Source organism: Mustela nivalis (genome assembly GCF_964662115.1).
Source record: "Mustela nivalis genome assembly, chromosome: 8".
In the NCBI taxonomy this organism is placed as follows: Eukaryota; Metazoa; Chordata; class Mammalia; order Carnivora; family Mustelidae; genus Mustela; species Mustela nivalis.
Window position 1 is genome coordinate 55,503,249 of NC_139027.1, and position 27,313 is coordinate 55,530,561.

The 27,313-nt window shown below is 40.2% G+C and overlaps 1 long non-coding RNA gene across 1 annotated transcript in view; it reads right to left on the reverse strand.

Annotated features, from left to right (window-relative positions):
* Window positions 1-7,760: 7,760 nt before the first annotated feature.
* LOC309872488 overlaps window positions 7,761-27,313 on the reverse strand; it is a 47,659-nt gene continuing 28,106 nt past the window's right edge. The window contains exons 3-4 of the long non-coding RNA XR_014315900.1: window positions 24,244-24,349; window positions 7,761-8,385 (exon numbers count right to left, since the gene is read on the reverse strand). This is a non-coding gene — a long non-coding RNA (uncharacterized lncRNA). The remainder of the gene's footprint in view (window positions 8,386-24,243; window positions 24,350-27,313) is intronic.

Genomic DNA, 27,313 nt, shown 5'->3' on the forward strand with positions numbered 1-27,313 from the left:
CTTGAATCCTCCAACTATTTTGAAATCTCAAAATAAAACTCAGTTTTATGAGATTGAAATTTTTCAAACTTATAAGTAGGGAATAATATTTCCACACCCCTACCAATTTAAATATAGTGAAACGGGAAAAAGAATGAAATACTTTAGGAAGGGACGCCTGGGTGGCTCAGTGGGTTAAAGCCTCTGCCTTCGGCTCAGGTCATGATCCCAGGGTCCTGGGATCAAGGCCCACATGGGGCTCTCTGCTCAGCAGGGAGCCTGCTTCCCCTTCTCTCTGTCTGCCTCTCTGCCTACTTGTGATCTCTGTCAGGTGAATAAATAAAATCTTTAAAAAAAAAAAAAAGAAATACTTTAGGAAAAGATGACCACTAACATGGACAATACACTTTACCAGTGGGATCAGTTAGAAATACTTCGGTACGAAACATTACGAGCACTTTATCACTAGCCCTTCCTGAGGATTTTGAATCAATACTCCTGTGCTTTCATATTTACTCATAGAATTCTATATAAATGCCTAACCATCATATGCAAGATGCAAATTTTGATTAAATTCTGGATTTTTTTTAAAGATTTTATTTATTTATATGAGAGAGAGAGAGCATGAGCAGGGAAGAGGGAGGCAGAGGCAGACTCCCAACTTATCCCCACTGAGCACGGATCCCAACATGGGCTCAATCCCAGGACCCTGGGACCATGACATGAGCAGAAAAGAGACGCCCAACCCACTGAGCCACACAGGCACCCCTGAAATCTGGATTTGAAAAGGTAACTCTAAAATGCATTTTGGGAAACTGGACTCTGCACTATATATTAGATTATATTAGTGAATTGTTAATTTTCTTTGGTGTGTTTATGGCGTTTCAGCCATATTGGAAAATGTCCTAATTCTTAGAGGACACATGCTAAAGGTTTAGGAGTAAAGTGTCATGATGCCTGTAATTTATTTAAAATGGCACAGACACACTCACGCACACCCATGAAAAAGAGAAAGAACACACAAATTTGTGACAAAAGGTTAACAATTGGTGAATCCAGGTGAAAGATAAACAATTGGTGAATCCAGGTGAAAATATCATGAAAGGTGTTCATGATATTATGTTTTCTACTTTGCTATAGGTTTGAAATGTTTTCAAGATAAAAAAGTCGAAACCTAGTTTCAATGCATGAGGAAATTCTTCATCTGAATGACATTGAATACATGCATTTTTCTCTCTTTCTTTACATTACAAGAGTTGATTTTAATATGTCTTCTCTGATGCTCCAATCAAATTCTTCTGGAAGAATAGCGGGTCAGCAGGCCTTGTTTTAAGTTTATTAACTGACAACCTACTTTCAGTGCAAAAGAAAATGTAACCTAGGTCTGTTTTAAAGCAATGATTGTCAGCTCACATGGTCAATATGTCATGCAGGGTACACTTCATTAAGGAGTGAATTACTTTGCTTGTAATCTGAGCTAAATGAATGTCAATGTCGGGTTGCATAAATCATAGATTAAAATGTATCACTAAGAGCAATCAGATAGGCAGCATCACCCTTTGCCCTCCAAAAACAACTCCAAATCAGGGCTCCTTTTATACAAGTTTTCCAAGTGGCAGATAGAAGTCTCTTGTACCACGGAAAGGTCTACCAGGGTTAGATGTAACATTTATGTGTCTTATCGCCACTCCATCTCTGGGGAGATTGAAAAATAAACCTTCACTGTGTCCAAGGGTTCGTTAGCAACAAGAGCAAATACTCCAGGTTGATATCCCACGCAATGATAAGAGAAACAAACAAAACTCCCTGCCAAGGATAAATACTAGAAAGCATATTATTACGGCAGAATCCCTCTCATTATAAGCTTTATAGAAAAGGTAATTTCCTTGAAAGGATGCTCTCCAAAGATAAGACCCAGTCTACATAAAAGGCATCTGTCCTAATGTACTCATCCTTGACCTAGACAACGGAATGCATCTCTGTTCTCTGGTTCTTCCAAAGGAGACAAGCAGATTCAGCCACCACGTCTAGCTTACCAGACACTCACTGACCATGCTGATGGTTTTGAACACGGGAGAAGCTTGTAAAGTGGACAGACAGCTGACTCCGGCATCAGAGAAGAAAGGGATGTGCCTCCCCAGCACTGCTGCTGTCTGTGCACGTAAGTCTGAGCAGCTCTGTTAAGGTATTGCCTCCTCGGTTTCTTCATCCATGAAATGGGTATGATAATGCCCACCTCTCCAGATTGTTGGAATAGTTAGCAATAACATATGAAAAACACTTGTAAGGGCCTGGCATGTATCAGCTCCTCAAAAGGGGGGAATTCTTATTAAATGTTTAAAGTAGTAAATTTTATTTTTCAAAAGATATGAATGGTTTCTGATGGAGCAGATCACTCGGTCTTGGTCTCAGTAGATAATTAGTGGGCTTTGGATGGAGAGTTCTGTGCATATATTAGTGATTCTGCGATACTCAGTAAGGCACATTATACACAACACCAAGTAAGCTAGACATCTGCCTTAATACTCTGGTGTCTCATCACTACGCAAGGAAGATTGGAATTTTCCAACTGGGAAGAATGTCAGGAGAGAGAAAAAAAAAACTCTATGATTTCATTCATATGCAGAATCTAAAAAACAAACAAATAAACAAATGAACAAAAAGCAGACTCAGACCTGTACACAGGGAGAACACACTGATGGTTGCCAGAGGGGCCAAGGGTAGTGAGACAAGCAAAATGGGTGAGCGGGGAGAGGAAGCGACAGGCTCCCAGTTAGATGGAAGCTGCACTTGGGGTGAGCACAGCACAGTGTTTAAACTTGTCTGATCACTATGTTGTCCTCTTGAAACGAATGTGACATTGTGTGTCAACTACACTCAAATGTAAAAATTAATAATAAAAGAAAAGAAGGGTAGGTAATGGCGAAACACCTACTTTATTTTGTTCCATGACCTTATTTCTAAGTGAGATCTCCCAACCTCGGGTGCAAGAGGAACAGTACTTTGCATTTCCCAGGAGTGCAGCGTGGGGAAGGGACCCCACAGTGGCTTCCATGGTGGGGATCCATCTGACAGGGGGATGTGTGAGGGAGATGTCCCACGGAGCACAGCCGTCCCCACCCAGAAGGCTTCTAGAGGTCCTTACTTAGAAATTTACTAGGTAAAACTTTTCGTTCTTTTTAATCTGTGGGCCTGATCTCTTCTTACAGAGTCCCATCCTGTATCTGTAGCATTTCACCGTAAAATTACTTCCTCCAAAGGAAAACATCGGCAAAAGTAAAAACAAGTTGAATCTTCCAAATCGTCAAGACCAAAGTTGTTTTGTTTTCCCAGAGCAAAGCTGTTTGTTTTGTAGTCCCCAATGACTCTTCTCTCTGTAGATACGTGGAAAGAACATTTTTGAATGTGATCTTTGCTCTCTGGGAAGTGGGGTGGGGGTTGGGTAGTAAGGACCCAGCTGAGGGCCAGACACGCAGTAGGTGTTGCGTAAGTACACAGAGAATGAAAACGTGCCATAGGGTCTTCCTTCCACTTAAGGTCAAAGGAGACAATAGGCTTTATCATCCAACAAAAGTAGAGCTCTCCAAAGAGCATCCTCTAGGAAAGCACTGCGACCATGCGAGATTACATTTTCAGTGTTAACCTAAGCGATCTTTTAAGTTGGCCGGAAGGTCAAGACAGCAGCGAATAAAACCGCAGCAACAGAATTCACAATAAAGAAATGTCCTTCCCTTGCATGGGAAATTTTTATCTCGCCCTCTCCTTTGGTCACACAGTGCATGAGAATTTCCTTCGATTTTTCAAAAGTGAAAGTTGGGCTAAATAAGATGTGAGCATTGGAGGCTGAGATCCGCTGGATGTGTTTTTTAAACAGCTCTTTAGATGGGCGAATACGGCAGCCTGATGAAGAGAGGCATGGCTGGATCATCTGTCATCTGCTTGTCTTTAAGCCCTGAGGGGTAGTTTGTGCCAGATCGGGAAAGAAGTATGCCCCCAGAGACTGAGGACAGCACTACCTGGTAATCAAAAAAGAGAAATGAACATGGCATTGAAGAGACTTAAAGAGGCGGGCACAAAACTCATTTGTTTACCCCCTAATATAAATTTCCTCACAGACCTCGTTCATTTCTGCTATCCTTCTCCCCAGCTGGGGAAGAAATTGCATCATTTCTCTTTCTCTGCCTTTACATCTCCACGTGCATCCTCCAGCGTGCTCGGGACCGGCGTTGCCCACAGCGAGGGCCGGCGGGACCCCTGCCCTGAGTGGCTTTTACAGATTTTCATGGGACCAAGGGCTCCTCTCACGGGATGTCAGCTACAGGACCTGGGGAATCTAGGCAACAAGAATGCCGGTGGTCCTGGACAGAGTTTAAGAGATTCGGCCTCAGCCCCTGACCCAAATCCAGCCCCTGCCACCCCATTACAGATGCATATAAGGCTGAAGGGACTCAGCAGACCCCACTCACCCGTTCTGGTCCAGATGGGTTTATGTCCACAGTGCTTTGCTGCATTTCCTCTTTGGACACCAGCTGGAACTCACTCACTGTGGTGGTTTTCATTTTGTATTCCCCATTTTATAAACTGAAATTTCTTCCACTCCCAAACCCCCTAATACCTAGTCTGGCATGATAGACATTGCAGCCTAGGGAACAGACTTCATCAGTGAATACATGAACGACAGAGTTCTTTGCAAAAAGGGGTTACAACATTTACTTAAAATCCTGTGTTCCGCATCATTAATTGGATTGGTAGAATACCATGTGTTTGCTTTGGAGGGTAAAACTGGCTTCTAAGAAAAATTCATTGACATTTAGAAGTTTTGAAATCGAAGAACACTCCTCCTAAACTTCATTTCTTTGCCAAATTATAAAATTTGGCAGCTGGTGACAAAGAACGCATATTAAACTTTTAGAAGTCTAACAAGTCAGGGAATAAAAAACCAGTAATAATCGCATTATAATAATTTTAATTCACTTATTGTAAAGTGTTTTTGAAAGTAGAGATGAAGATAAGTAACGATATAGAATGCCTTCGGAACTGCCATACAGGTTAAAAAAGTTAAGTATTAGAAGTGTGGATGTGGTTGTTGTCCTAAGCATATTTTTATACCTTCATATATAAGTGAATGCCTCTAGCCAACAAATGGAAGAATTTTGCATATTTTTAAACTTTGCATTTAATCCAGACTTTTAAAAATCTATCTGCACTGATAACATGTTAATTCACTTATTTTTTTCATTGTCACATATTATTCTGCCATATAAATATTCCACAGTCTAGCCAACCATGGAAAGCCCGATTTTCAAAAGAGGAGAAGAAACTTTTGTACCACGTGGAAGAAAAGAACAATCAGGTAAAACTAACACTTCAGTTGTATACACCATGCTCCAAACCAGGGCTTAGCTGTGAGTCTTCTCTCCTCACGGCTCAGGTATGCTGCCTGAGGAAGGGGCTAAGGCAGAAGTGTTCAGGAAACGAATGCACAGGGTGTAAGACGGGAAGTGACAGGAAGTACCGCTGACAAACCCCATGCCTCTCCCTCGTGTGATGGCCCCAGCGATGCGAAGTAATACCAGTAACTGACTGGACATCCCATGCCAGATCAGCTTCTGCTTCTCTAGGAAAATCATGTACATGGTTACCTCATTAAAACTGGGTACTTGGAGGTTTGTCTTTCCGAAACACGTGGAAGGTTTGCTCCTTGTCTACCCTAATCACTTCCTTGGGTGATCCAGGCTTCCTCCAGTAACTGACTGAAAGCAAGACCAGTGGCTTCTCAAAGACAAGCCCCGACACGAGTAGCTTCCCTGGCGCCCCAGCCACAGATACCCAGCCCTGCCATTCTCAACATTCAAACGAGCAAGTGGTAGGATGAGGCAAAGAGCAGTGGAGCCTCACCCACTGCAGGGAGAGATCGTCTACCCAACTAGGTGCACACAGTGACATGTGTGTGCCAGACTCCTGCCCCAAGGATGTGGACCATCCCTCAGTGCTCAGAGGAGATCAGACAAAGGAACTGGCTGGCAGGGAGGCTTTCTGTGCAGGGGTGACGGGAGGGTAGGTGGGTCTGACTCGGAGGAGTAGGAGCCCAGAATTAATAGTGTCTGGAGGCCAAGGCGAATGCCCTGCCAAGGATGGGGTCTCTCGCTGACACCCAGAGGAAGGAAGAAACCCACTGACACGGACAAAAAGTGCTGGTCATCCAATCCATTCGTTCTACACACTCCTTTCAGTAGCAAGATTCTGATCCACATTTTTTTTAAGGGCTCTCGTTTCTGCAAGGCCCCTATTTAAAAACCAGGTAAACTTCTACCTGGAATGCTAATAAAAAATGAAAAGGAACAAAGTACAAAACACACAAAGCATCATGGACAAACCTGCACATCCTCATGTTGATACACCCTCTGAAATGCACCTGTATGCAGGTGTATTTCATCGTTTTTTATTGGGTCTTTCCCCGTCGAGAAGGTTTGCTCACAGCTGTATCCCCAGGGCTCAGAAAAATGCATGGCACATGGTGTGCCTTCAATAACTTTTTTTTGAATAAGTGAATAAGTTAGAAGGAAGAAAAAAAAATGACTTTAGAGATCAAACCTGTTATTTTATAGATGAAGACGCTGAAACCCTGAGAGACTGAATGGCTTTCCCCACCACAAAATCAGAATGTGGCAGCATTGGAGGTGAGAATGGACCCCTCCTTGCCTGTTGAGCAAAGTCATAAGTAACTCTTTGTTTGATCAAAATTATTCAGTCTTCTTAACTTCCTCTCCAAGCACACTTATAATTATTCCAATTTAATGGATCACCAAGCTTAAAGAAAAAGATATGAAATAAACAGTCTACTCATATTTGCCTCTTACTTCCAAAATAAACAGTATAACACTGTTACTAATGTTTATAGTAAATGTAGTCTGGAATGACATCACTTGAAACCTTTCTGCATGAAGATAATTCAAGGTTCCAAATAGCTGCTTTGTACACAAAGGACTGTTGCTAGGTTCAAAAGGGACAAACGGAATATTCAAAGAAAAGCAAGGTACGAAAAGTACTTTAGGACATTATTCAGTAATTTAGGACGAAGTAGATGCTTGAGCTCAAGCATCTAGGGCTCTTTTGCTATATTTCCAGATATGATGAACATTGAGCTAAGAAATGAAGATCTATGGAAGATTCCAGGCATCAGTCAGGGGTTGCCCTCCCTATATTCCTGAAATTACATCCTTTTTCTTCAAGAGGTTTCCCCTTGTTCGATTTTAAAATGGTTTATCTACAGTGATAGCAGCAGATTAAGCAGCTCCAGGAGTGAGACCAGCAAGGACTGACAAAGAAAAGAAAAACATGACGTCACACTCCGGTTATCGTGGCAAAGGTGAGAGGAAGTTGTTAGGCTATGTTAGCATCCTTTTAAAGACTCAAGACTCCCCTTCTAGTATCTTCTACAAAGGTATTTCAAGAGGCTTTCTGCCTTTCACGCAACCAACAAATTGTTAGAGTGCCCATTATGGGACAAGTCCTTTTCAGGGTGCTAGATAAACTCTGGTGAACACCTTGGTGCCATGTCTGATCTCTCCCCACATCCACTCCTCCACACTAGATCTCGTCTCCCTTCAAACAGCTTCTGTAGTTTCAGTGGGAATTAGCATCGGCCATCTGCCAGGAAGGAAAGGACTTGGATAGACCAATATTCCTCTCTTGCCAGAATAAAGAATAGTTGGTTGACATGGTGTTCTCTCCCAAAACAGACGCACACACTCACACACACACACACACACACACACACATTTGCATTGTAAAAGCTAATACTTATTTGCCCAAATGGCCCTTTAATTGCGGGATTTCAGGTAGATAACAAAATGAAGTCGAATTACAGAGTTGGATAGTAGAGGAAGGAGGCTACTTGGCAAGCAGGAGGGTATCCGGTGGCTGGCCCGTAGGATCCACATCACAAGTATGTCTTTCACTGCTTCTCCTTGCTTCTTCCTTTCATCTTTGCTGGAATCCACCATTTAGAAAAATAGATGCAAGGATTTTATACGAAGGATGAGGGTGCTTTGACGGTAGAGAACTTCTACCCAGTGTTCAATGAAGGGGCAAAGAAGAAACATATGCATGTCCATCACTTTTAGAATGGAGGTGTTTAGGTTTGAGAATATCCAAATCGAAATTTTTCGTTCAATTTTCCAGGAGCTTCCTGGGGACTAAATAGCAAGCAAAGAATTTAACACCCCTTATAAATGGGCTGAAGGTTTGTGTCCCTCCCCAAATTCATCTGTTGACACCCTAACCCCCAATGTGATGGTATGTAGAGATGGCACCTTTGGGAGGTAATTTAAATTAGATGAGGTCATGAAGGGGTGGCCTTCGTGATGGGGTTAGTGGCCCCAGATGTTGGCTCTCTCTCTGCATCTGCACACACAAAGAAAAGATCGTGTGAACAAACAACAAGATGGCAGTCTCACACCAGCCAAAAGAAGAAGACTCAGAATGAAAACCTACTTGGTGCGCACCTTAATATTGGACTTCCTAGGCTCTAGAGCTCTGAGAAATAATATTTAATAATAATTTTTGCTCTAATTCCTGATTCTATTAACTTTCTCCAGGGATGCCTGGATGGCTCAGTGAGCTGAGCATCTAACTCTTGATTTCAGCTCAGGTCATGATCTTGGGGTCAAGAGATCAAGCCCCGGGTCTGGCTCCATGCTCAGCAGGGAGTCTGCTGTAGTCTCTCCCCCCCGTCCCTCTGTCCTTCCCCTGGCTCATGTTCACTCTTTCTCTAAAATAAATAAATAAATGCTTTTTAAAAACATTTCCTTCCCCCCCCTTTCTCTCTTTGTACACACACACACACACACACACACACACACAGAAACTAAGAAAATAACTACATAAACAAAATTGCTGAAATAGAACAGATTTTTTAAATACACTGTGCATACCCTATGCAGCTTGAACTAGAAAGGAAATAGTTTGGCCTGCACATGAATAATTTTTTTTTTTTTTTCTGGTTGCTTTCAGTCGTCTTTTGTTAGGATTCCTTATAAAGCTCATGTGGATAATGATGAACATCAGGCAGCAGTCTATCTTCAATACTCCCCCCTCTGCTTTCTTCCCCTGATTCAGAAGGTACTAAAACTACTCAAGCCCTCCCCACTATTTGGGCTGGATCAGTGTGGTTTGTTTTTCCTGCAGAGCTCCAAGCGAGGTGCTGAGTGTCTCACAGTGAGGACCCCAGCAGGCAGCTGCCAGGAGAGCAGAGCCCAGTTGAGTAGCCTGGGGAGTAAGTTCAAACATGGAGGAGCTCATTTATCTTCCGCGGGACCCTCCCCCACACACCCCCTCAACCAACTACAAACTACTTAACCCATCAAAACTGAGAGCCGACCAAAGCCACTCTCCTCCTGGGATCGTAAACACCTCCATAATCAGAAAGACTTGCGAGCTAGCATCCTCTTGATTGGTTTAAACTGCTAAAACCCTGACTATCCTCAGACTCAGATTTCTTACTTAAATCACTAGTCATTCTCTATACATGGTTAAAGAATTGGATCGGAAGACAAAAAACAACTGAGAAGACACAGTACCCTCAGGGTCATTTCTCCAGAGACTTCTCACATAGGGCAAGAGCACTGCCAAATCCCTAATTTCCACAGACTCAGAAAGGGGATGTTACACTCATAACCAAGGAATTGTTTTACTTGAACAGGAATCCAGGAGTTTAAGGGAACTCAAGGAATGCTAATGTGAATAACCTGCAACTTTAACATAGTTATAGGAATTCCTATGCCTTTTTGCCATTCTGAAATAGGCTGAACTATGTGAAAGGGTTTGATTAATATTTTTTTTTGGTCTTCTTTATTCAGTTGTCACAATATTTATTGCTAGCTAAGATGTATATTCAAGAATACTGACTGCAAAAGAAACTCTAATATTGATCACAGAATGTTCGCTAACATTAAAAACTAAAAAGAACATTAATGTTCCCCACAGGGAGTCAATTAAACAAACCATGGTCCATCCATATAGTGGAATAGTATGCATCAGTTGAAAGACGTGAGATGGGGTGCCTGGGTGGCTTAGCTGGTTAAGCGTCTGCGTTTGGCTCAGGTCATGATCCCAGGGTCCTGGGAAAGAGACCCATACTGGGGGAGCCTGCTTCTCCTTCTCCCTCTGCCTGCCACTCTTTCTACTTATTCTCTCTCTCTCTCTCTTTCTCTCTGTCAAATAAATGAAAAAAATCTTTAAAAAAAAGAAAAAAAGATGTGGGGTAGACTTAAAGTCTGGACATGGAGAAGTAAGACCTTGCTGTATGGTTAACGACAGGGGGAACCAGATTATAGAGTAGCCAGATTATATAGAATTTCTAGTGGTATGCTTTTAAATTAAATTATAAGTATGTGTGGACACATATGTGTATGTCTACAAGGGTCTAGAAAGTATATATTGACTTAACTTGCTAACAGTGGCTATCTATGGGGTATCACTTTTCTACTATACGAATTTTTTTACAATAAGCTAATCCATTAATCCCTTCATCACATAGTTGAAGTTCATGGTCTTGGGAGCCCACAGACTCCTTGTAGTTGGGTAGTACCATAGGATTGGCTCTGTCTAATTAATTGTAAGCAAAAATGGCATGTGTCCTTCCAGGCTGGAACATCCAGTTGTTCCAGAGCTCTTTTCTTCTGTCATAAAACCCAGCAATAAGGGGCACCTGGGTAGCTCAGTGGGTTAAAGCCTCTGCCTCCGAGGCTCAGGTCCTGGGATAAAACCCCGCATCAGGCTCTTTGCTCAGCAAGAAGCCTACTTCCCTCTCTCTCTCTCTCTCTCTGCCTGCCTCTCCTCCTACTTCTGATCTCTGTCTGTCAAATAAATAAATAAAATTAAAAAAAAAAAAACAGCAATATTTGGCACAGTGACTTCAGCATAGGTCCTAAATGAGAAGTGGTGGGTGGAGCCAACAGTGAACCCACAGGGCATGACATGAGAGCAAAACATAAAACTTTGGGGGCACCTGGGTGGCTCAGTGGGTTAAGCCTCTGCCTTCAGCTCAGGTCATGATCCCAAGGTCCTGGGATCAAGTCCCGCATCGGGCTCTCTGCTTAGCAGGGAGCCCGCTTCCCACCCACCCCCACCTCTGTCTGTCTCTCTGCCTACTCATGATTTCTCTCTCCCTGTCAAATAAATAAATAAAATCTTAAAAAAAAAAAAACCATAAAACTTTGTTATTTATAAACCTCAAAGATTTGGGAACTGCTCATGAAGAATGACCTAGTTTAACCTGACCAGGACAAGTAAGCATTTCTAATTTTATCTTTAAAATAGAGATGCCGAGGGGCACCTGGGTGGCTCAGTCACTTAAACCACTGACTCTTAATTTGGGCTCAGGTTATGATCTCAGGGTCATGAGATTGACCCCTGCATCCGGCTTCACATTCAGCGGGGAGCCTGTCGCAGATTCTTTCTCTCCTTTTCCCTCTAATATAAATAAATGAATCTTTAAAATAGAGATGTTGCTCTTCTGACAAGCAGTGTGAATGAGCCTGTTACTGTTCTGGGCCATAGAGATAAAATAGTAAAAAGGGAAAGAAATACCTCACCCTTCGGGACCTCAGGTTGAATCATATTTTTATCATATTATGAGTTTTTCATAAATGCCCTTAATTAGATTGAAGAAGTTCACTTCTAATCTGTTGAGTGTTTCTATCATAAAAGGGTGTCAAATTTTTTTTTTTTTTTGAAAACTTTCTCTGCATGTCTTGACATGATTATGTGGAGTTTTTTGCCCTCTACTGATATGGTTTGTTATATTAATTGATGTTTAGATATTGAAAGGAGTGTTTCATCCTTTGAAAGAACCGGAGGTATTTATAGAAAATGATTTGGAAATTCAGTTTCGTTATCTCCCACCTCTTGCTCCGTCCTCTTGTAATCGTCAGGATAGGCTAGATAACGCTGCCGTGAAATGACTGCAAAATCATAGTGGTTTAATGCATACGCGCTTGTTTCTCACTGACACGAAGATTGCTGTCTGCGGGACAAGCCTCCATCGCGGACTGCGTTCCCCATCCATGCGGTGACCCAGATCCTGGCTGTACTGGTCCCAACACACTTTTCTCACGCTCGCTTCCCTGAGGGACAGCCATGTACTGTGAGTAACACCGTTCTCTCTGCTTCAGCCCGAGTCACACATGTCTCTCATTCACAGATTTCATTGTCCACAATTAATCACGTGGTCTTGTGTTGCCACCGGGGGACTAGAAAATCCGAATTGTATTATACCCAGGAGGGAAGAATATGAAACAGAATTTGTGAACACATAGAATTTTCTCTGCCATAGACTTTGTATATACTTTCCCCCTTGTTATGGGTTGAAGTGTGTGTCCCCCACCTCCCTCCCCCACCCCCACAAAAGATATGCTATAGGGCTAACCCCCAATGCCTCAAAATGTTGACTCTATTAAGAAATAGGGTCATTGTAGATGTAATTGGTTAAGATGATGGCATACTGGAGGAGCAGGGGGAGCCCTTAATTCAATACAACTGGTGTCATGTGAAAAGAGACACATAGAATACCCTGTGATTACAGGGGCAGAGGTTGGAATGACGTAGCTAGCTATAAGCCAAGAAATGCCAAGGATTGATGGCCACGACCAGGAACCAGAAAGAGGCAAGGGGGAGTTCTACCGAAGCCTCAGAGGCCACATGACCTTTGCTGCCAGGCTTTGATTTCAGGCTCCTAGTCTCCAGAATTAGGAAGGAAAACAATTCCCTGATCTTAAGCCACCTAATGTGTGTAACTTTATTACGATAGCTTTAAGAAACATTGTTACAAAATTTTTGCTGAATCTAAGATTACATCATCAGTAAGACAGGAGTTATTGCATGGATGTCTGAGAAAGAAAAAATACTGCTAGTTAAACTATGACCCCTTCTCCTTAATGATAACCTGCATGATGCATAAATTGTCCACACCATCGTCTCAATGTGATACATCTTCCCTCTGTACCAAGAGATTTGGCAATGTCTTGTGTCTTCAAGAGCATTGCTTAGCACGTGATAGGTAATCACTTTGCACATTTCTCAGTAACAACATACAATACGGCCATAGCTACTTGTGGTTTTATTCCCTGACTGTGTACCATAAAACACTCCCAGTCTTGTGCAAGATAATACTTGATTCCATTCATCCTTCCAAAATTGCTTCCCTAATATCAAATTTATGCCCCACTGTTCTGTATCTTTGCCTTTCTACAGTAACTTTCTACAGTAACTCCTTATTTCAACACCAAATAACACCGTAGGTTCTGAAAAGAAAAATTTTAAACAGCAATTAAACTCAACACATAATAGCAACAATGCACATAATTCAAAAAAAATGGTGACAACATGAATAACCATGCCCAAGTTCATGCCTGCACAGGCAATGACAGCTATGTCACAACAGCTATTGTAAGACACTATCGATGTAAGACATATCCCAAATTCAGAGTGTGAAGAAATGGGCCTCACAGAATCCATAAACTATAGTAATGAAACAACAATACAATCAGGTCAAGCAGTCCTGACCAGGCCCACAACATTGTTCTAGAATATTTTGTCAGTGTGGTCTGGAGACCTGAGAGATCTTTTCAGGAAGTCTGTGAATTCAAACCTATTTTCACAATAATACTAAAATGTATTTTGCCTGGTTTTTCTTCGGTCCTTAGAGTACAATGGAGTTTTCCAGAGGCTACATGTCATGAAATACCACAACAAACTCAACACAAAACCAGATATGAGGAACTGCGGTCTTTAAGCTGAACACCTTGCCACTCTTTGTACTAATATTTTTTGTTTTGGAAGTGTATTTTTATTTTAAAAAAGAAATATTATTTATGGAAATATGAAATGGATTTATTATTATTATTTAGATAAATTAATAGTTAATAGTTAATTTTTTCTCAGCTTTATTTTCCACTATAGTAAATATGGATGGACGTAATGACAAAATGAAAGTCCACACTTCTAAGCGTGTATAGCAACACTGAGATAAAAAGTTTGAAAACCGGGACGCCTGGGTGGCTCAGTTGGTTGAGCGGCTGCCTTCGGCTCAGGTCATGATCCCGGCGTCCTGGGATCGAGTCCCGCATCGGGCTCCTTGCTCGGCAGGGAGCCTGCTTCTCCCTCTGCCTCTGCCTGCCTCTCTGTCTGCCTGTGCTCACTCGCTCGCTCTCCCTCTATGCCTGACAAATAAATAAATAAAATCTTTAAAAAAAAAAAAAAAAGTTTGAAAACCACTGTTCTGGAAAAACAATGCTTCAAAACTGCCTTTGATTTTAAAGACACACATCTTCGTCCACTGAACAAATCTCACAGTTGGGATTAGACCCGCACTGTAAGAGCAGATCAAAGAGAAGATTATAATGTCCTACTCTGTCCTATATAATTCAAAAGCAAAAATACTAAATAATAAGATATAATTTGATATTTCAATAAGATGCGTTTATCAAATAGCATCTCCTTTGATTGTGTGTGAGTGTTTCTGTCTGTGTCTCCTTCCCTTCCTGTCTCTCCTGTCTTTTGATGCCTAAAGCATGTGCTTGGCCAGCCTGCAGCTTCGGCCATGTGCCGACTTGTCTTTCCACAGCCTACATCCAAAGCAAAGGTTCCCGAACTCCTCCACGTGGTCTTTTTCACAAGCAACCTGCACAACTCTCTCATGAATCCCTCCTCTTTCATGACTTCCTTCGAATGGGATGCTTTCTTTTCCTAAGGCAAGGAACCAGGGAAGGAACCAGGTTCAGGCAAGGAACCAGGGAAGCTATCACAGCCATCCGTTTGGTCTCCCAGAATGATATGGGCACATTATTTTCCTGGTACTTTCCACCAAAGCTCTATAAGCTTAGGAATTCCACTTCAATTAGCAAAATTGTAATTGAGTTTGGTATAAAGTACGGGTAGGTTTCGTTTGTCCTAGGAGCTACCCACCGCCCCAGCCTTCTTCCTCTTCCTGAAGTGTTATCCTATCCAGGCAATATTGAGGTCTATTAACCCTTACTGTAGTATTTTTTTTAAGTTTTTATTTAAATTCCAATTAGCATACAGTGTTATATTAGTTTCAGGTGTACAATATGGTGATTCAAACCTCCAAACGTTACCTGGTACTCATCACAAGTGCCCTCTTAATCCCCACTATCCCTTTCTCCAATCCCCCCTCCCTGCCCACCTCCCCTCTAGTAACCATCTTTTTGTTCTCTGTAGTTAAGAGTCTGTTTTTCGGTTTGCCCCCCCCCCCTCTCTCTTTCCCCCTTTGCTTGTTTGTTTTGTTTTTTAAATCCACATTTGAGTGAAATCATAGGACATTTGTTCTTTTCTGACTGACTTATTTTGCTTGGCGTTATACCTCCAGCTCCAACCATGTCATTGCAAATAGCAAGATCTCATTTTTTATGGGTGAGTAATGTATATATATATATATATATATATATATATATATATACATGCCACATCTTTATCCATTATTAAGGGATAACAGCTTTGGACAGGACTCCATGGATGATTTACACCTAGAAAGGTGACTCAGTTATCTGGGTGGCTCTGACAGTTGAGCATCTGAATCTTCATTTTGGCTCAGGACAGGATCTCAGGGTCATGAGATGGAGCCCCACATCAAGCCCCACATCGGGCTCCACACTGGGCATAGAACCTGCTTAAGATTCTCTCTCTCCCTCTCCTTCTCTACCTCTTCTTCTATCCCTTACCCCCCTTTTAAAAAAATGTTCAAAAAGTCATTAAAAACCAAATAAATTAAGCTATCAGGTGAAATGACAGGCCATGAAATAATTATGTTTTACCCACCTTGGTGCACCTTTAAATATTGAAATTAATGGTTAACATTTATTGAGTGCTTACTCCATATCAAGCACTGTTCTGAACACTTTGCGTGTGTAACTTATTTAATCTTCACAAGTAACCTAGCAGGTAGATACAATTATTACTCCCATTTTCAGGCACAGAGAGATCAAATTACTTCCCTTGGATCACACAGTGTAACAAGGAGTCTGGCTCCAATTCTAGACGGTGTGACCTCAGAGTTATATACATAATCACTAGACTATACTTACTGCCCCTTGAATCACGGCCTGGCCAGCTTGGAGGGCTGAAATATCTTTTGTTCCTTAAGGAAAAACTATTTACTCTGGTGAGTTTTTAATTTGCCTCAGTTTTAGGCCCAGAATTATACGTGTCTATTAAGCTATGATGAAAAATTTGCTTTCTTTTTCTTAATTCACTGTCTTTTTCTCACGAGATTCTTCCGGACTCAGCACTCCTCCACCCTTGAACCCGAACCCTGTGGGTTATCCACCCAGAAACCTCCTCCCATTTGTTCCCCATCTGGCTGGAATTCCTTTTGAAGATGGAGGTTTGGGCTTCAAAGAGATCCTCAAACGTGTACCTTAGTGAATCTACCCATCTCTTCCTGCCAGCCGTATTTTAATCCTTTCATCTTACCCAGATCCCCTGGCTAGCCCCTACCTCAGCAACAGCTATTGTGAAGAAAGAACTTAGCCTGAAGCTAGCCAACCCCATAAAGGAAATGGGTAGGCTTCTGAGTACCATCATGATCCTAAAGGACAGCGCATGTTGGTTTTCTGCACAGCCTTTCCAAACAGGCAGCGTGAACTCTGACCTACCACCAATCTGCTGATGGACTGAGGAAGAAGGGGCTTGTCACACACAGAATTAGCACTAAGTAATTTTCCCTTTCTTTTTGTAAACAATTGCCCTTCAATATACAACAACTCTCGAGGTGTTCAGGTTACATGCTTATTTTAAGATCTTTTGTTTACTTTCTGATCTTCATAGGTCATTGACATTCCATTTAGCCCTGGTGACCCTGTTTATACAATTTTGATATAAATTAAAAAGCGTTCTTGGAGATAACATTAACATTCTTGATCTCAATCTACCACATAAGCAAACAATAGCCTTTGCTCCATCCTGTGTATAACTGTTCAAAGTTTCGATGCAGACTCCGATTTCAGACGGAGAAAATCTTATCAAACAGATGTGCTTTTTTACTTTTTATTCTAAGCAGGATGAGATCCCAGCCTATGTTAAAGTCCAGTGAAATATCGTATGGGACCTCTGGTAGAATTGAATCATAATTCCAATGAAACGCTAGATAGAGTATTTCAGGCTTTACTTACTGAGAAGAGGCAAATCACTTATAGAAATAATAGGCATCTATTTCTACATCTTAACTTGAATTTAGAATGTGTTTCCTTCTCATTTAAAACCAGAAGGTATTGCTCCCCTTAAGCTTTTTAATTCTCTATGGGGGGCGAGGAAATAGTGCATTTTGAATTTGCCTTTTTGCCTTATTTTCTAATCAGGGCAGCCCCCAGTTTCCACACTGAAAAAACATCTTGATAACTACTCTTTTATAAATGCATATTAATCTTATGAATAATTTCAAGTATTCAGCAAACTATATTTCTGACAGCCTATTCTGCTGCTACTAGTTCATACTTTAGTAGCAGACACACTTGAACTAAATCCTCAGCCTAACTATTTTTTAATGAAAATCTTACATTTCTGAGCAAAGAAACTAATCTTGGAATATAGATTAATTAAAAGGCTTGTGCTAACTCTTTTTGAGAGTTTGTCCTAAGGAAATAATTGGGCAAACCTACAGAAAGAAATGTACAAGGATGTTAATTTCCACATCACTTACAAATGCAAAAAAAAAGATAAAAAACAACTAAATACCCACCAATAAAGAGCTGTTTAAAAACATTAGGGTAGGGGCACCTGGGTGGCTCAGTTGGTTAAGCGTCTGCCTTCAGCCCAGATCCTGATTGAATGTGCTCGCTCTCTCCCTCTCTCTCTCTCTCCAATAAATAAATGAAACCTTTAAAAAACTAAAAAATAAAAAATAAAAACATTACGATAAAAGCAGTGGAATACTTCATAGCACCAAAAACAATGATGTGGGTCCCCATTTATTGGTGTAAATAGATTCCCATGATATATTTAGTTCATTGTCTAATTATTAAAATAACGACCTAGAATTTAGCTCATTATCTAATTGTTAAAACAATCACCTAGAAATCAGTAAATGAGGATTTTTGAGTATGCCTCTGTATGTGTGTGTGTCTCTATGTGAGTGTGCATGTGTAAAGAATATCATTGATAAAAGTATATTTCAAAGAAAAAAAAACTTTTGGAATAAAGCATTCTTGGGTCAAATAAGTTTGAGAAATTCTACACTTCATCTTTTTGTGAGGACCATAACACCCTTCAGCTGTTGAAGTGGCGGAGGGGTGGGAGGTTGGGGTACCAGGTGGTGGGTATTGTGGAGGGCACGGATTGCATGGAGCACTGGGTGTGGTGAAAAAATAATGAATACTGTTTTTCTGAAAATAAATAAATTGAAAAAATTTAAAAAAAAAAAAAAAAAAAAAGCTTTGAAGAGTCCCGCAGCAAAGAAACCCTGTTTAAATGCATTTAATCCAAAATTTTCCGAGCTTCATTTGGCATAAAGATCTCTTTTTTCCCTTTATTTATTTGAGAGAGAGAGAGCAGAGTGAGTGAGAACACAAGTAGGGGGGAGGGGCAGAAGGAGAGAGCAGTAGACCCCCTCCTCCACCACCCTACCTCCCACCCCCAGCCGAAAGCCCAAAAGGGGGACTCCATCCCAGGACCCCGGGATCATGATCTGAGCTAAAGGCAGATGCTTAACAGACTGAGCCACCCAGGCGCCCCTAAATACGTTCCTTTAAACGCCCTTCAGAACAAATGTCATCAACCTTAGGCAGTAGTATTGAAGATGATTTTTACCTTTGTTGTTTTTTTTGTTTTTTTGTTTTTTGGGGTTTTTTTGCAGGAAAGAAATAAGCAGTATTTCTTTTTATCATGGTTGTCCAATTAAGCATAATAGGTAACAGTTGATCATTAGTTGCTTTTTTTTTTAAGATCTCTAGGTTTAAAGGAATTTAATGTTTACAAGACAACATATAAGTCAATTAAACTATAAAGTGTGTGTGTATGCATGTTTGTATATTTCCTAAATTATTTTGCAACAAATATGTATCATTTTATAATTAAAAAATAGAGCTATTTAAAATTATTTTTTAATTATGTTGGGGAAAATGACAGAGATACAGTAAAAGATACACTGCTATATAACATGGCATTTTATGAAACATCGTATTTAATTGACAGGTCCTCCTTTTTATAAACACAAGAAATTAATAGAAATAAATAAAAAGAAGGGAAAAAAGAGAAGGGGAGGAAGGAAGGAGGGAAGGATGTAATTGGGAGGACACAAACACTCAAGTTTTACTGTGAATATTTCTGTGTGATCAATGATAGGCAATTTTTTGTGTAGTGTTTACACCAATTAACATTCCCACCAACATGCTTGAACGTTTCATTTACTCTTAACCACTGTTTTGCCAGTACTTGTTATTTCTTGTCTTTTCGATACTAGTCATTCTGACTGATGTGAGGTGACATCTCATTGTGGTTTTTAAAAAACTATTATTGGAATATAATCGATACACCATGTTATATCAGTTTCAGGTGCACAACATTGATCTTACCATTGTATATATTACTCCGTGCTCACCAAAATGAGTAGTCACCAGCTGTCACTATATAATATTATTATAATATACTGACTATATTCCTTACACTGTACTATTCCTCTCTGTGACTCACTTTTCTATTTTTTTTTTATTTTTTTAAGATTTTTTAATTTGTTTATTTGACAGAAGTCACAAGTAGGCAGAGAGAGGCGGGGAAGCAAGCTCCCCGCCGAGCAGAGAGCCCGATGTGGGACTCAATCCCAGGACCCTGGGATCATGACCTGAGCTGATGGCAGAGGTTTTAACCCACTGAGCCACCCAGGTGCCCCTGTGACTTACTTTTCTAAATCTGGTAGTTTGTACCTCTTAATCCCCTTAACCTATTTCACACACCCCACCTCTCCTCTGGGAACCACCAGATTGTTCTCTGTATTTAAGAGTCTGTGGTTTTTTTTGGGGGGGGGGTGTTGTCTGTTCATATGTTTTGTTTTTTAGATTGTACATATAAGTGAAATCATACAGTATTTATCTTTCTCCGTCTGACCTATTTCACTTAGCATAATACACTCTAGAGCCATCCATGTTGTCACAAATGGCCACATTCCATTCTTTTCATGGCTGAGTAATATTCCAATATATATTATACACACACACACCAGTCTTCTTGAGTATCCACTCACCAATTGATGGACCCTTGGGTTGCTTTCATGTCTATTGCAAATACTGCTGCAATAAACATAGGGGTGCATCTATCTTGTTGAATTAGTGTTTTCATCTTCTTTGGAAACACTATACTGTTTCCCATGTTGCACCAATTTACATTCCTACCAACAGCACGTGAGGGTTCCCTTTTCTCCACGTCCTCACTGACCCTTGTTGTTTCTTGTATTTTTTTTTAAGATTTTATTCATTTATTTGACAGACAGAGATCACAAGTAGGCAGAGAGGCAGGCAGAGAGAGAGAGAGGGAAGCAGGCTTCCTGCGGAGCAGAGAGCCTGATGCGGGGCTCGATCCCAGGACCCTGAGATCATGACCCGAGCCGAAGGCAGCAGCCCAAACCACTGAGCCACCCAGGCGCCCCTGTTTCTTGTATTTTTAACACTAGCCATTCTGACAGGTGTGAGGTGCCCTCTCATTGTGGCTTTGATTCGCATTTCCCTGATGATGAGTGATGTTGAACATCTTTGTATGTGTCTCTTGGCCAATGATGGGTAGTTTTTATTGCTTGTGTCTGTTTTAAAAGTGTTCTTCATTAAGAATGCATGTATTCTGCAATTAGAAAATTAAAAATAATTTTTTGTATTTATGTGGGATAAAGGTGGCACATACGGATTTTAACAGAGAGAAAGAGAAACAGGAAAGGAAGACTTGTTCCATAGTCTCAGTCCAAACATATTTGTTGTTGCTTCTATTTCCAAGGCTTTATCCTCTCAAGTTAAATGTATTTGAAATAAAAATAATTCCATGTATTGTCCCTTTGAACACGTCCCCTCTTTCCTGACTACGCCTCTCTCCCCACCACCCTGCCCCCACCATGGGCCCCATCCTGCTCTCCTACAACACTTGACTCCATTATAAGAAAAATAAAGAACTATTTTTCCTGCCCCCTCACTGGTTACCCCCAGAATACCACCCATAAAGGACAACATAGGTTTCAGTTACTCAAGAGGAAAACTCCCGTGATGAAAGTTCATCATGTCAGGCAGCTGAGGGGAATTAGTAGCAAAGCACGCTACTAATGCTAACTAGATTTCTTGAAGGAGATACAAATTACAAATGTGCTGACCGGTTCTTCCATTTGTCTGAATTCTCTTTCCAGGGGAGAGTTAAGAGGGCTATTTTGATAAGGTATGAATACAGAGTAATGAGACTTCTAGAACACATCTTGGCTTCCATGACCAAAGGAAAATTGTCCTTCAAAACTTTAGGTCAGGAGGTAAAGCATATTCCAGTGATGCTTCCGCCACACCAGACATTTGAAAATCCTTTAAGACAGAATAAAAAATCGGTCCCATTTCTTTAATATTACACCATAATTTTGAACAAAAATACTATCCCCAGCTTGAACATCTACCTTATTTATTTTATAGATATCATCTCCAGCTGCTTTGGGAGTACCTCCAAAAATAAGCCAAACACCAAAGAATAACAACTTGCTGAAAGAATAAAAACAAACAAAATACAAGAACCACCACCACAAAAGCCCTATCACAGACTGGGAAGTTTTTCAAAGAATGAAACTTCCTTTAAACACTGATAACATTATAATTTTGCAGGAATAAATATTCACAGATATTTGGGAGTCCATAAGAGACTGATTTGAATATATATGCATATACATATTCAAATATATATATATTTAAGTATATATATAGAGAGAAGAGAGGGTTGTATATAGGTATATAGCTATATGTATACTTATATAATTATATTTAGCTTTGAAATGTGATTATATCCAATCAGAGACTGATGCACAGAATACAGTCTGTACTAGAAGAGAATCCATAAAAACAGAAGCAAGTTCTTGTCAGTCATCCTGATTTAGTAAAGCAGGAAGTAATGATACTTGGGAAAAATCTTGCCTTTGCTGCCTGTATGATAGAGAAACTGTGCATGAAAGTAGACCATCCACATTTGTAATACAGAGTTGCGGAGTATTCGATTTTTGTGATTACACAGAGACAGACTCAAACAAATGTATGGTACCCACATGCTTTCCTGCCTCTCAGCCCAGACCCCACTGGAATTAAAAGTTATGTCCGGCTTTCTGGCAGAAGATAGATGTAACAGAAGAATATTATGTTGAAGAAGAACATTATAGGCCACTTAAAGCAAAGAAACTTTGAGACACTACCTTTTTGCTCGAGATTGATATAACCGATCCTAAAGAACAATTTCTTATTTACATCATGATTCTTCTCTTCAGAAAATGTTCAAAGGGTTTTCCAATTTTATCTGAAGACACTGAAGCCAAAGTCTTCAAATACCAGTGATAGGAACACTTGTTTGGTATTTTTCAGAACAGCAACCGATTGCCACCTTTCAGGTAAAACTCAGCTGTGAAGAAATGAATTCGTTGACCATCCAGCAGCTGGAAAACTATAGCCCACCAGCCAAACCACGCAAACCAGCTGCCTTTGTAAATAACTGATTGAAACACAGCCACGCCCACTTGTTTATGCACTGTCTATGGCCACGCAAAGGCAGAGTGAACAGTTGCACGAGAGACCTACGACCAACAAAACCTAAAACATTTACCGTCTGCCTCTTTACAAAAAGTTTGCTATTGTCTGGACTAGGGCATTAACTTTGTTTTATAATAAAGTAACTTCTAATAATTATTTGTCAATAAGAGTGACTTCACAAATACTTTCCCAGTCCGTTGGCCAGAACACTAAGTTAGAGCCAACAGCGCAAGATAAACACTAATGACCTCATGTTGCCCAACATAAAGACTTGTGTGGCCGGTGATTTATCATCTCAGCCTAGCACCACACCTGTTTGGTCTAGATCCACACATCTGGATCAGGGACACAGTATGCAATTCCCCTTTTCTGCCATTTTTACAAGAACAAAGCTTCAGTATAAAGACTTAGTCACATGTAGTATTTATAATGATATATCAAAATCATCAAGTGAATTACAAATAAGACATGATGAACTGGTATTTAGAATGGGAAGGACATTTCTCACCAGGTGCTAATAATTTGAAGGTATATTTGACTGCAGGCTTACATAAGTTGATACAGCGCTCCCTTAATCAAAGGCTAGTTAAAAAGAATATGAAATGAGCTGACACATTTTGACACGATTGCCGACTGCAGATCAGACACATGTGCACCGCACATCGGGAATGCATCGGGAAGGGTTTTCATTCCTTTAAGTTATGGATTTTAAATCAGTTCCTGAGACGAATGTTTCAAACATTTAAGTGTAAAGTTCTAAAACACTCACCCAAACCTGGGAAATGGAACATGTGTATGAAACCCTTTCCCGTTCCCAGACCTCCCCATTTTACTTTGAATTACAAAGTAAACTCTCAAAGAACCAGAAGAAAATACAACTTCTGGGTAGAGTGGGGAAGACTGTCTAAACAGAAAAGCAAAGGAAGAAACCATAAAGGAAAATAGATAGACACATAAAACTTTAAAATGCCGTAAATCAGAAAGAGTCCTATACACGACAAGGCAAAAGAAAGACATATATAATACAAAAGGCTATATTCTTGATATATTGCAAGTCTTTAACATTTATGAAAAAAGAGAAACAGTACGAAACAGTATTTTTTCAATTAACCGTTCAACAAAGTTGAATTGAACTCCTACCCTAATACTGCTGGAGCTTCAGCGGGTGACCCCACTGATCCAGGACTGATGTGGGTCCTGGGATGTGAGACTTTCCGTGCTAAAACCGGGGCAGCCCCAGGCAAGCCAGAGATCGGACACCTGGACTCAAGTTCCCATTTCATCACCATATGACCTTCAACGTGTTACTCCACCTTCATGAGTCTCAATTTCTTCATCTTTAAATGAGTATTAATCAGGTTCTTAATTCTTAGGATTGCAGTGAAGATTAAGCAAGGTGAAGCGTACAGAGCTCACACACCTGGCACATAGCACTTGTTCAATAAATGGTACCTGTTACAATTGTCACCATCATTCACATTCCTGTTTATCAGCTGTGAAGGCTTACCAGCTTCTTCTCAGTATCTGTCTAGAGAACCGCAGTCTGGGGGAAGGGTTAGGCAAACACTGCTGAGTTCCTCAGTGGAGGTCGTCATCTGACCTAGTTTTGGTCACTGAGGAAAAAAAAAAGGGGCATTTCTGATTGAGATTTTCAAGAGGGCTTTTTTAAATACGTGTTCGGGGCAGAGGGTGTGAGTTGCAGGGGTGGGGGGCTTTGGGTGAAGTCCTTCCTTAATCCGCGACTTCCTGCCTGGAACACCACCTCCTACCGGGAAGCAAAGGGGCTATCCTGTGATGCCAAGGGTGACAAGAATGTGCTGAGAATAGCTGGTGGAAAGATACAGGGCGTCCATCTCTCCCCTGGCATCATGGAGCCCATGTACCCAACTTGAATTTCTGACTTGGACTTTCATTCCATGAGAAAAAACAAAACTTCCAATTTGCTTAAGTTGCTATTTCCAAGTTTCTATTATTCTCAGCCAAACAGAATTTTCAACCAATTCTAGGCCCACGCCAATAGAAATACAGGCAAAGGATGCAAACTGGCAATTTAACAAACAAACAAAAGCAAATGTTATGTAAGTCTGTGACAAAACTTATTACATCATCATTATTATATAAATAAAAGCACGACACCGTGTTTAACTGTCATGTTGACAATAAAGTACAGAGAATAATATCTAAAACACCGTGTTTAACAACAAAACGTAACAATTATTTTTATTATGCTATGTATTTTTCTGTCTTTGAGAGAAATAAAATACAACAGATAAACTGGAAGCTTCCTTTTCCTTCTTCCGAATCCATTCACTTCCCTTCCTCCCCACATTTAGCCAATATCCTGATGATGCTTGTATTCTCCTTACCTAGATTTGTACACTTTTAGTACAGAAATATGTACATGCAAAAAAATACACTGTATAACCAGTTACTCATTAATGTATTTTTTAAATTCATATATTATAATTCCATCCATATCTTTTTACAAATAGCGTCTTTAACTCAGTGGTATAATTTTGAGGTTTACCTAGATGTATACATATGTCTAGTTTACTTACTTTAATAATTCTACTGTCTTCCATTGCACAATTATACTACAATTTATTTACCAATTCTTTCTTTGTTAAACATACATATTTTTCTCTTTTTTTAAGATTTTATTTGTTTATTTGACAGAGAGAGATCACAAGTAGGCAGAGAAGCAGGCAGAGAGAGAGGGGGAAACAGGCTCCCCACTGAGCAGAGAGCCCGATGTGGGGCTCCATCCCAGGACCCTGAGATCATGACTTGAGCCGAAGGCAGAGCCTTTAACTCACTGAGCCACCCAGGCGCCCCACATATTTTCTAACTTTTGCCATTAACACATGCTTGAATACACATGGGAAAGTTCCTCATTATTGTTTTAATTTGTATATCATTGATCAGTATATGTTTATTGGTTACTTGGTTTTCCTCTTCTGTGAATTTCTTGGTTTTTACTTATGCATATTAACTGGTGGACATTTTGTTTCTTAGGTAGTTATCTATGCTTTTACATGGCATTACTTTGAATTTTAACATAAAATTAATCCATCTTTTCCTGAGTTTTTCTTCTTTATTAATCGAGAAACATTTCACATAACATAAAATTCATCCTTTAAAAGCACTGAATTCCATGGTTTTTAGTATATTCAAAGTTATGCAACCAACATCACTATTTAATTCCAGAACATTTTCATCACCTCAAAAGAAATCCCATACCCATCAGCAATCACTCCCCACTAGCCCACCCTCCAGCCCTCAGCAACCACTAATCTATTCCTGTCTCTTTGGATTTACCTATGCTGGATGTTTCCTGTATAAGTGGAACCATACAACATGTGCCCTTTTGTGAGTGGGCTGCCTTTCCTGAGATTATTGGTTTCAAGGTTCATGCATGTTGTAGCATGTATCAGTCCTTCATTTATTTTTATGGCTGAATAATATTCAATTACATAGATATACCACATTTTGTTTTTCCATTCATCAACTGATGGAAATTCAGTTTGTTTTCATTTATGAATAATGCAACTCGGAACGTTCAAGTAAAAGTTTGCAGTGCACATATGTTTTCAGTTATCTTGGGCATGTGCATAGGTATGGAATTATTGAATCTTCTGGAAAGTCTGTTTTCAGGAGCTGCCAGAGTGCTTTCCAAAGTGTCTGTTCCATTTTGTATTCTCACCAGCCAGGTATGAGGGTTCCAATTTTTCTTCATACTCCTCAACACTCCAAATGTCATCTTTTTTATTGTAGCCATGTCAGTGGGTGTGAAATGGCATAATATTTTATTGTTGCTCTGATTTGCATTTCACTGATGGCCAATAATGTTGAGCATCTTTTCATGTACTTATTGGCCACTTGTGTATCTTTTTTGGGTAAACATCTATCCAAATCCTTTGCCCATTTTAAAAATTAGGTTATTTGTCTTGTTATTCAGTTTCAAGAATTCATTAAATATCCTGGATACTAGCACTTTATTAGATACATGTTTGCAAATATTCTCTCCTATTCTGTAAATTTTCTTTTTGCCTTCTTGAGAGTACCCTTTGATAAAGGCACAGATGTTTTTCATTTTGATAAAGTCCAATTTATCTGTTTCTTTTGTTACTTGTGCTTTTGATGTCATATCTAAGAAATCATTGCCAACTCCAACGTTAAACTCCCAAGTTTAAAATAAAATTTGTACTTAGTTTTTTCTTCTAAGAGTTTATAGTCTTAGCTCTTCTATTTAGACCCAAGATTCATTTCTTAGTTAGTTTTTGTGCGTGGGGTGAGGTAGAGGTCCATCTTCATTCTTTTGCGTACGGGTATTTAGCTACCCTATCCTTAAAGGTTTTATTTTGTGACTAAGAAATTTTTCTAGGGCGCCTGGGTGGCTCAGTGGGTTAAGCCGCTGCCTTCGGCTCAGGTCATGATCTCAGGGTCCTGGGATCGAGTCCCGCATCGGGCTCTCTGCTCAGCGGGGAGCCTGCTTCCCTTCCTCTCTCTCTACCTGCCTCTCCGTCTACTTGTGATTTCTCTCTGTCAAATAAATAAATAAAATCTTAAAAAAAAAA